The sequence below is a fragment of the Mustela lutreola genome, chromosome 7, assembly GCF_030435805.1.
Source record: "Mustela lutreola isolate mMusLut2 chromosome 7, mMusLut2.pri, whole genome shotgun sequence".
Lineage (NCBI taxonomy): Eukaryota > Metazoa > Chordata > Mammalia > Carnivora > Mustelidae > Mustela > Mustela lutreola.
Genome location: NC_081296.1, coordinates 125,225,803 through 125,235,922, shown reverse-complemented (window position 1 = coordinate 125,235,922; position 10,120 = coordinate 125,225,803). Strand labels below are relative to the sequence as shown.

General features: G+C 36.8%; 1 long non-coding RNA gene across 1 annotated transcript in view; it reads right to left on the bottom strand.

Moving 5' to 3' along the window:
• Nucleotides 1-772: 772 nt before the first annotated feature.
• The window catches only part of LOC131836778 (uncharacterized), a 53,082-nt gene continuing 43,734 nt past the window's right edge, over nucleotides 773-10,120 (bottom strand). Inside the window, exons 2-3 of the long non-coding RNA XR_009355768.1 lie at nucleotides 8,567-8,618; nucleotides 773-907 (exon numbers count right to left, since the gene is read on the bottom strand). This is a non-coding gene — a long non-coding RNA (uncharacterized LOC131836778). The remainder of the gene's footprint in view (nucleotides 908-8,566; nucleotides 8,619-10,120) is intronic.

The window sequence follows — 10,120 nt, the reverse complement described above, 5'->3', positions numbered from 1 at the left end:
AGGCAGAGAGGCAGCCAGAGAGAGAGAAGGAGGAAGCAGGCTCCCCGCTGAGCAGAGAGCCTGATGCAGGGCTCGATCCCAGGACCCTGAGATCACTACCCAAGCCGAAGGCAGAGGCTTCAACCCACTGAGCCACCCAGGGCCAACCTAGAATTCTATGCCCAGAAAAAATATTCCTCAAAAATGAGACTAAAGTACATTTCAGACAAACAAAAACGGATACCATTTTTTTTAGCAGTGGATCTACTCTAATGCAAATATGAAAGGAAGATTTTTTTTTAATTTATAATTTTTATAAGCATATATTTTTATCCCCAGAGGTACAGGTCTGTGAATCACCAGGTTTACACACTTCACAGCACTCACCAAAGCACATACCCTCCCCAATGTCCATAATCCCACCCCCTTCTCCCAAACCCCCTCCCCCCAGCAACCCTCAGTTTATTTTGTGAGATTAAGAGTCACTTATGGTTTGTCTCCCTCCCAATCCCATATTGTTTCATTTATTCTTCTCCTACCCACTTAAGCCCCCATGTTGCATCACCACTTCCTCATATCAGGGAGATCATATGATAGTTGTCTTTCTCTGCTTGACTTATTTCGCTAAGAATGATACGTTCTAGTTCCATCCATGTTGTCGCAAATGGCAAGATTTCATTTCTTTTGATGGCTGCATAGTATTCCATTGTGTATATATACCATATCTTGATCCATTCATCTGTTGATGGACATCTAGGTTCTTTCCATAGTTTGGCTATTGTGGACATTGCTGCTATAAACATTCGGGTGCACATGCCCCTTTGGATCACTACGTTTGTATCTTTAGGGTAAATACCCAATAGTGCAATTGCTGGGTCATAGGGGAAAGGAAGATTTTTTTAAGAAGGAATAAGACCCAAAGTGGTATCTGCAAGAAAGAATGAAAAATAAACACATGGATAAATTTAAATATATATTTACTGTATGGAGTAATAATAACAATGTCTTTGGGGCTTGAGAGCCCCATATACATATATATATATAAAATATATATTATATATTATATTTAATAATCATTATGTATATAATTCATTATATACTATATATATATATATATATATATATATATATACATACACAATTTAAATATATACATATACCTGGCAAAAACAGTCCAACATGTGAGGAATAAATGGTGTTAATGTGTTTTAAGTTTAAAGCACTATCAGAGAAGAAGTAAAAACAGTGATTTATATCATACTTTGAATAAATTAAAAATGCACATTGCAAAATACAGGACAACCATTAAAAAGAAGTGATTATTTCTATGTTAAATATGCATAAATAATAAGCAAAGAGAGCTGGAAAATGTAAAAATGTTGGGGCACCTGAGTGGCCCCATGGGTTAAAGCCTTTGCCTTTGGCTCAAGTCATGATCCCAGGGTCCTGGGATTAAGCCCTGCACTGGGCTCTCTGCTCAGCAGGGAGCCTGCTTCCTCTTCTCTCTCTGCCTGCTTCTCTGCCTACTGTGATTTCTGTCAAATAAATAAATAAAATCTTAAAAGAAAAAGAAAATGTAAAAATGTAATAATAGAATGGAATTAATTTAAAATATGACAAAAGAGGAAAGAAAATAAAACAAAGAACATGTAGGATAAGTAGAAAATAGATGGTAAAATGATAGATTTAAATCTACATTGGTCAGTAATGACATTAAAAGTAAATTGATTGGAGGTGCCTCAGTGGCCCAGTTGGCTAAGCCTCTGCCTTTAGCTTAAGTCCTGATCCCAGAGTCCTAAGATTGAGCCCCACATTAGGCTCTGTGCTTAGCGGGGAACCTGCTTCTCCCTCTCTGCCTGCTGCTCTGCCTACTTGTGCTCTCTCTCTGTCAAATAAATAAACAAAATCTTTAAAAAAAATAAATTTATTACATTTTCTAATTAAGAGACAAAAAATTTCATCTAAATTAGAACACATGGCTTACACCAGTCACATCTGAAGTATAAAGGTATAGAAAGGTTGAAAGTAAAAAGATGGAAGGGGCACCTGGGTGGCTCAGCCCGTTAAGCAGCTGCCTTCAGCTCAGGTCATGATCACAGCATCCTGGGATTGAGTACCACATCGGGCTCCTTGCTCCACGGGGAGCCTGCTTCTCCCTCTGCCTCTGCCTGTCACTCTGCCTGCCTGTACTCTCCCTATCTCTCTGACAAATAAATAAATAAAATCTTTAAAAAAAAAAAAAAAGAAAGCAAAAGATGGAAAAATACACACCCTGCAAATACAATGAAAAGAAAATATATTATTAATTATATTATTAATTAATTAATATTAATTATTAATATTAATATCAGTCTATATTAATATCAGTCATAGTGGACTTTTTAAAAAAAGATTTTACTTATTTATTTGATAGAGAGAGTAAGAGAGAAAGCATGGGAGGGCTAAGAGAGAGAACAGACTCCCTGCTGAGTGCAGAGCACAATGCAGGACTCGATTTTGGGACTCCAGGATCATAACCTGAGCCAAAGGCAGACTCTTAACCAACTGAGCCACCCAGGTGCCCCTAAAAATATCTTATTTAAATTCAATTCAGTTAACATATAGTATATTACTAGTTTCAGTATTTTCACTAAATAGAATTTGGTGATTCATCAGTTGCATACAACACCCAGTGCTCATTACAAGTGCCCTTCTTAATGCCCACCACCCAGTTACCCCATCCCCCCACCCACCTCCCCTCCAGCAATCCTCAGTTTGTTTGTTTGTTTGTTTAAAGATTTTATTTATTTGACAGAGAGAGAGACAGCGAGAGAGGGAACACAAGCACGGGGAGTGGGAGAGGGAGAAGCAGGCTTCATTCTAAGCAGGGAGCCTGATGGGGGCTCAATCCCAGGACCCTGAGATCATGACCTGAGCCAAAGGCAGAGGCTTTAACTCACTGAGCCACCCAGGCACCCCTAGCAATCCTCAGTTTGTTTCTTATAGTTAAGAGTCTCTTCTGGTTGGCCTCCTTCTCTGTAGACTTTAAAGCAAAAAGCATTACTGGAGAGGAGGGATAGTTAGTTATAGATCTCTATATGACAGTATTAAAATGAGAAACAGGGGTGCCTGGGTGGCTCAGTGGGTTACGCCGCTGCCTTCGGCTCAGGTCATGATCTCAGGGTCCTGGGATCGAGTCCCGCATCCGGCTCTCTGCTCAGCAGGGAGCCTGCTTCCTCCTCTCTCTCTCTCTCTCTCTGCCTGCCTCTCTGCCTACTTGTGATTTCTCTCTGTCAAATAAATAAATAAAATCTTTAAAAAAATGAGAAACAGACAAATCCATAAAGATAATGGAAAATTTTAATGTACTCCACTCAATAACTGAGAGAGCAACAGACAAAAAAAAAAAAAAAAGGTAAAACTACAAAGTAATTGAATAGTATGGGTTAAGAAACCTAAAGAATATATAAAGAATACTTTATCTAACAATTGCAGAATACACATTCTTATCAAACACATACAGAGAATTTACCAAAATTGTTTATATGTTGTATCACAAATTTAAAATAATTAAAATCATACCACATTCTTAGGCTGCCATTAAATAGATTCATATTAAATAGAAGTTAATAATAAAAAAAATAGAAACACCTAAAATATTTAGAAATTAAACAGTATAACTTCTGACTACACAGATTAAAAAGAAAGCACAGTGCAAAAGATTAAGTATTTTGAAATTAATAATAATGAAAACATAACCTATCAGAACTTGTAGGACATGTCTAAAGCAGTGTTTAGAGGGAAATTTCATCCTTAAATGCATAGATTTGAAAAAAATTTAAAAAAACTAGAAATCAATTAGCTAAGCAATTATCTCAAGAAGTTAGGTAGAATCACCTAACTGGGTGCTTATTAGCTAAGCATCCAACTCTCGATTTTGGTTCAGGTTATGATCTTAGTGTGATGTGATGGAGCCCGACCAATGTGAGATTTAACCCCCTGTGGGGCTCCAAGCTGGGCTTCGCACTGGGCACGATACTGGTTAGAACTATCTCCCCCTTGCCCTTCCCCACTTTACATATACGCACTCTTGCTTTCTCTCTAAAAAGAAGTAGTAGTAGTAATAGTAGTAAGGGAACCATAGCATAATAAACCCCCAAAAAGGAGAAGGAGGGGAAAAAACATAAACAGAAGCAGAAATCAATGAAACAGAAAACAAGCATATAATAGAACACACACAATTTAAAAAAAGAACCAACTTGGATCTTTGAAAAGTCCAAAAATTTTGATAATGCCCTAGAAATAATGAGCAAGAAACAAAAAGAGAAGAGGCACAAATGGCAAATACGAGTTATGAAGAGGTAACATCTCTACAAGCCTTACAAACATTAAGGAGATAATAAAAAGAGATTATACCAATAGATTTAAAACTTAGAATGAAATACACAGATTTGTCAAAAAACAAAACTTAACCAAAACTAACACAAGAAAAAATAGAAAATCTGAACAGTCCTATATCTGCTATAGAAATAGAATTTGTTATTTATATTTTCCCACAAAGAAAATTCCAGATGCAGCTGGTTTCCATGGTGACATCTACCAAATATTTAAGGATGTGTTAATGTCACTCTTACTCAACAGTTTCCAGAAAACAGAAAAAATACTTCCCAACAATACTTTAAAAAGGCAATATAACCTTAAAACCACAACCTAAAAAGTACATTATTAGAAAACAAAATCTGAGGAAAATCTTACTCATGAACATTGAAAGAAAATACTAAGCAATATACTAATAAACTGACTCAGTGATATGGAAAAATGTGATGCATGTAGTGAACAAGTTGAGTTATTTAGGAATCAAGAGTATTATAGCATTGGAAAATCGATTAATATAACTTTGCATCAACAGAATAAAAGATTAAAGTCATAGGATAGTTTATTTTCTTTTTCTTTTTCTTTTTTTTTTTTTGCTGGGGGCGGGGGCAGAGTTCAAGCAGGGGGGAAGTGCAGAAGGAGAGAGACAATCTCAAGCAGCCTCTTCACCAAGCACAAACTTGGTGAGATGGGGCTCCATCTCATGACCCTGAGAGCATGACTTGAGCTGAAATCAAGAGGCAGATGTTTAACCAACTAAGCCACCCAGGCATCCCCATAGGATAGTTTTTTTTTTTTTTTTAAGATTTTATTTTTGTTTAATTAATTTATTTGACAGAAAGAGAAAGAACATGAGCAGGGGGAGTGGCAGAGGGAGAGGGAGAAGCAAGCTCCCCACTGAGGATCAGGGAGCCTGAGGGGCTCGATCCCAGGACCTGGGTTCATTACCTGAGCCTAAGGCAGATACTTAACCAATGGAGCCACCCAGGCGCCTTCCCCCTGATAGAATAGTTTTAATAGAGAAAGCAAATGCATTTCACAGAATTCAATATCCATTTACACTTCTTGAAATATTTAGCAAACTAGGAATAAAAAGAAACTTCCTTTAGTCTTACATATTTATTAAAAACAAATAAATAAATAGCCCTATGGTAGACATATTCAATAATGGCATGCTCCAAATTTTCATTCAAGATTGGGAACATGATGATATTCCATACTATCCCCATTTCCAGTCAACATTATACTGAAAGGCTTAGCTAGTTCAAAAATACTGGAAAAAGAGATAAATGGTAAAAAGATGGGAAAGGAAGATAAGTATGTGTCATTATTCCCAGAAAACATGATTTCATATGTATAAACTTCAAAGGAATTCTTCATTGTTAATTATAATTAATATGCAATTTTAGCAAAATCTCTGGATGTAAGTTTAATATTAAAAAATCATTTATATTTGTATAAAACAGCAATAAGCAATTAGAAACTGATGGTTAAAAAAAAAAAAAGGCACCTGACTTTGTATGAACACAACTTGACCTCATATGATCAAAATAATTTGAGGTGGGTTATAGACCTAAATATAAAAACTAAATAATAATAATAATAATAATAATCTGTAATAATAACAACGCTTCTAAAATACAACATAGAAAAATATCTTCATGACCTTAGGTGAGGAGAGATGTATTTAAAAACATTGATAAATTGCATTGTATAAAAAATTACAATCTAGAGACACAAAAAAAGAAAGAGAGAGAGAGAGAAATACCAGGAAAAGACTAAATGATCAAGTAATAAAATGAGCAAAGATATTTCCAATATATGTAACAGATACAGTACTTGTATCCAAATCAATAGGCAAAAGTCAGGCAAAGCAATTAAAAATGAGTAAAGACATGAAGTAACAGAGCACAAGAAGACATTCAAATTGTAAATAAGCATGTAAAAATGAGATCAACTATATAACCCATTAAAGAAATTAAAATTAAAACCACAGATAGATAAAGGGGATTAAGAGTACACTAACCCTGATGAACACTGAGAAATGTATAGAATTGTTGACTCATTATATTGTATACCCAAAGCCAATATAACACTATATGTTAATTATACAATAATAATAAACTAAAACCTCAATGAGGTACCACTATATCAGAATAAATGGATACTGTATTTTGTGAAATGCTTTTGCTCTATCAGTTGAAACTATTCTGTGACTTTAATCCTTATTGTTAATGTGGAAATTACATGAATGGCAAATGCTGAACCAGATTGCATTTCTAAATGAATTCAACTTATTCATTACATGTATCACATTTTACACATTCCTGGAGTCAGATTACTAGTATTTTTGTGTCTATGTTTATTAGTAGAATTGTCCTCAAAACGCCTTAAATTAAAAAAAAAAAAAGATTATACCAAGTGTTGGTAATGATTTAGCCCAATGGATCCTCTGAGAAAAAATACAGATAGAGGGTATGAATTGGTATAACTACTTAGGAAACAGTTTGGCATCATTTACTAAATTTTTTTTTTAAGATTTTTTATGTATTCATTTGAGAGAGAGAGAGAGAATAAGAGCAGGGGCAAGGGGAGGGGCAGAGGGAGAAGCAGACTCCCCACCCAGCAAGGAACCTGATGCAGGGCTCCATCCCAGGACCCTGGGATCATGACCTGAGCCAAAGGCAGACACTTAACCAATGGAGCTACCCAGGCACCCTCCTAAATTTAAACATACAGAAAACCTGAGACCCAAAAACCGAGTCAAAGTCATGCTAGTGTCCCTGTTACTGTTCACATTCAGTTTCCTTTATTATTATTATTATTATTCTTTCTACAAAATTAGAAAGGCATGAATCACCATTATAGTTCATCTCATAAGTTATCAAGTATTTTATGGTTTTGTCGGGTAGTTCTGGGTATTTGGGTTAAACACAAAAAAAGAAGGTGGGTGGGTGGGGCTGGCTCAGTTGGTAGACCATGCAACTCTTGATCTGGGGGTCCTGAGTTTACTAGGAATTACTTAAAAAAAAGAAAAGAAAAGAAAGAGAGAAGGAGAAGAACAGGAAGAAGGTAGGGAGACGTTCTCACTAGACACTCTTCACAGTGGCAGAGTCTAGGTTAATCAGCAGGCATAACCAAAGCCAGAGGTTGGATTTTCCAACTTAGCAGAGAGCATGAACAGATATGTAACCCATGCGTTAGTTTTTGTTTTGTTCTCCAGGAAATATTTGTTCATGTTCTGCTGCAGCGTTTAGATGAGACTTTTAAATACATCCAATCCTACATCTTTTTCTTCTTTCTTCAACAAAATTTTTAAAAATCAACTGCCAAACTGAGGAATCTTCAAACACTTTGATGAAGTCCTTTAGAGTTGCGTTTGGGTTCCTAGGAAAATCTAGTTCCTTCACTTTAAGAGCAGTGGTGTTGGAGTATGGCATTTCTTAGAAAGAAAGAAAGAAAGAAAGAAAGAAAGAAAGAAAAGAAAAGAAAAGAAAAAAGAAAAATAGAAGTACTGTACCATCTAGTAATTCCACTTCTGGGTACTTACCAGAAGAAAATGAACACACTAATTTGAAAAAAAATATATGTGCCCATATGTTTATTGCAGCTTCATTTTCAATAGCATCCTGTGTCCACCAGTAGACGTATGGATAAAGAAGACGTGCTATGGGTTGCCTGGGTGGCTCCGTTGGTTGGGCCACTGCCTTCGGCTCAGGTCATAATCCCGGAGTCAGGGGAGTCCCACATTGGGCTCCTTGTCTAGCAGGGAGCCTGCTTCTCCCTCTGCCTCTGCCTGCCTCTCTGCCTGCTTGTGCTCTCTCTCTGACAAATAAATAAATAAAATATTTTAAAAAAAGAAGATGTGGTATGTATATATACAATGGAATATTATTCAGCCATAAAAAGAATGAGATCTTGCCATTTGCAACAACACGGATGGACTAGAGGGTACTATGCTAAGTGAGATAAGTCACTTATATGTGGAATCTAGAAAGCAAGACAAATGAACAGACTAACAAAACAGGAACAGACTCATAAAGAGAGAAAATGGTGGTTGCCAGAGGGGAGCTGAAGTGAGGTGGAGGGCTGGGTGGGCAGGTGAAGGGGATGAAGAGGTACAGACTTCTAGTTATAAAATAAGGAAGTCACAAGGATGAAAAGTACAGCGTGGGGAATACAGTCGATAATATATTAATAGCTTCGTGTGATGATAGACGCTACCTACACTTACCACGGTAAGCATTTCATAAAGCAGGTAATTGCTGAATCACTATGTTGTAAACCTGAAAGTAATATAATATTTATGTCAACGCTACTTCAATTAAAAACAAAACAAAAACAAAACCAACTGTGGTATTGGGACCTGAAATGATGAGGGAGGAAAACCAGTTAAGCAAGTCACTTGCTAACATAAAAAATGTCTTCACTGGCACTATTAGATTCATAAAGAGATAATTTCATCTCATCCCTCATTTAAAAATATTACGGGCACTTCGCCGCACCCCCAAGGGCCAACATACTTCAGTGTGGAAAAGCAAGATGCTTACTCCCTGTCTATTTTTCTTGTAGCCTGACAAAAAAGAAGTCTATATTCAGTGGGCTCAAGTGAATCATATTCATAAATTTCACTACATTCTTCACCCCTTCCAAAGTTGGGCTCCCCTCTTCCTTTGAGGCAGAAGTTAGCATGCAGGAGACTGACTTGGTGCTCTTGAGTGCTCAAGAGTGCTCTTGAGATGAACACCTGTAGGAGAAGGCAAAGCAGAGCTACAGTGTAGCCACTACTAAGTGTCAGTCAGCTGCACTGGGGAGCTCTGGAGCTGGGATGGCCCTCCAGAGTTGTTCTGAGTTGGGGTACTGGGGTTGGACCTTTGTACCAGGATGCCCAGCTGTTGGTTGCGGACTACCCTGGAAAAGGAGCATGACCTTGGATGAGACAGTTCCCTTTAGCCTCAATGCGGCCCAGCAACCAGGGCCAACACCATATCAATTCAGGAGGCATGTTATGGACCATCCATTATGCTATCTGGAGACACAGGCTTGAGCCGGCCTTTAGAGGCAATGTCTTTTACTCGGGTAGCCCAACTCTTTCTTTGCTGTACTTAGAGGTGCTGATCTTTGAATCTTGGGCCCCAAATACTTAGCCCAGTTGAGTTCATGGCTTATGGAATAATTTATATACCCCAATATAAGGCAAATGTGTACAAGGCAATATTCCATGAGAAAAATATAAAACAGAAGCCTTTTGGCAATTTAAATATAATATAAACTTTTAGGAAATGTAGATGAAATGGCTGTCTACTTACAATACATACTTTCATTATGTGTATTTAAAATCTCATGTTACAAACTCTCATGCAACAATCTTCTCTAAAATTGTCTTATCTTCATATACTTAACCATTTCCGTCCTCATGGGAGTCACTTTTGGAGTTTTTTAGTTTCCCAGAAACCATCACCTTTGTTTCCATCTAAATTGTTTAAGATAAAACAGTTTTCGGAATCTCTGTGTAATAATGACCTTGGAAATTGTATCCTAAGCCACAAGTAGCCATTTACTACTTGGGACCTCCACAATGCAATCTTTTAATTAAGTGCTTCTTAAAGTTGTTTTTTTTTTTTTTTCTTTTCTGAGATATAAATGACACATAACATTGTGTGTGTTGAAGGTGTACAACATGTCGATTTGATAAATCTGTGCATCCCAGTATGATTACCTCTGCGCCGTTAGCTAACACCTCTATCATGTCACATAATTATCATTGTTTTTTTACAGTGAGAACAAT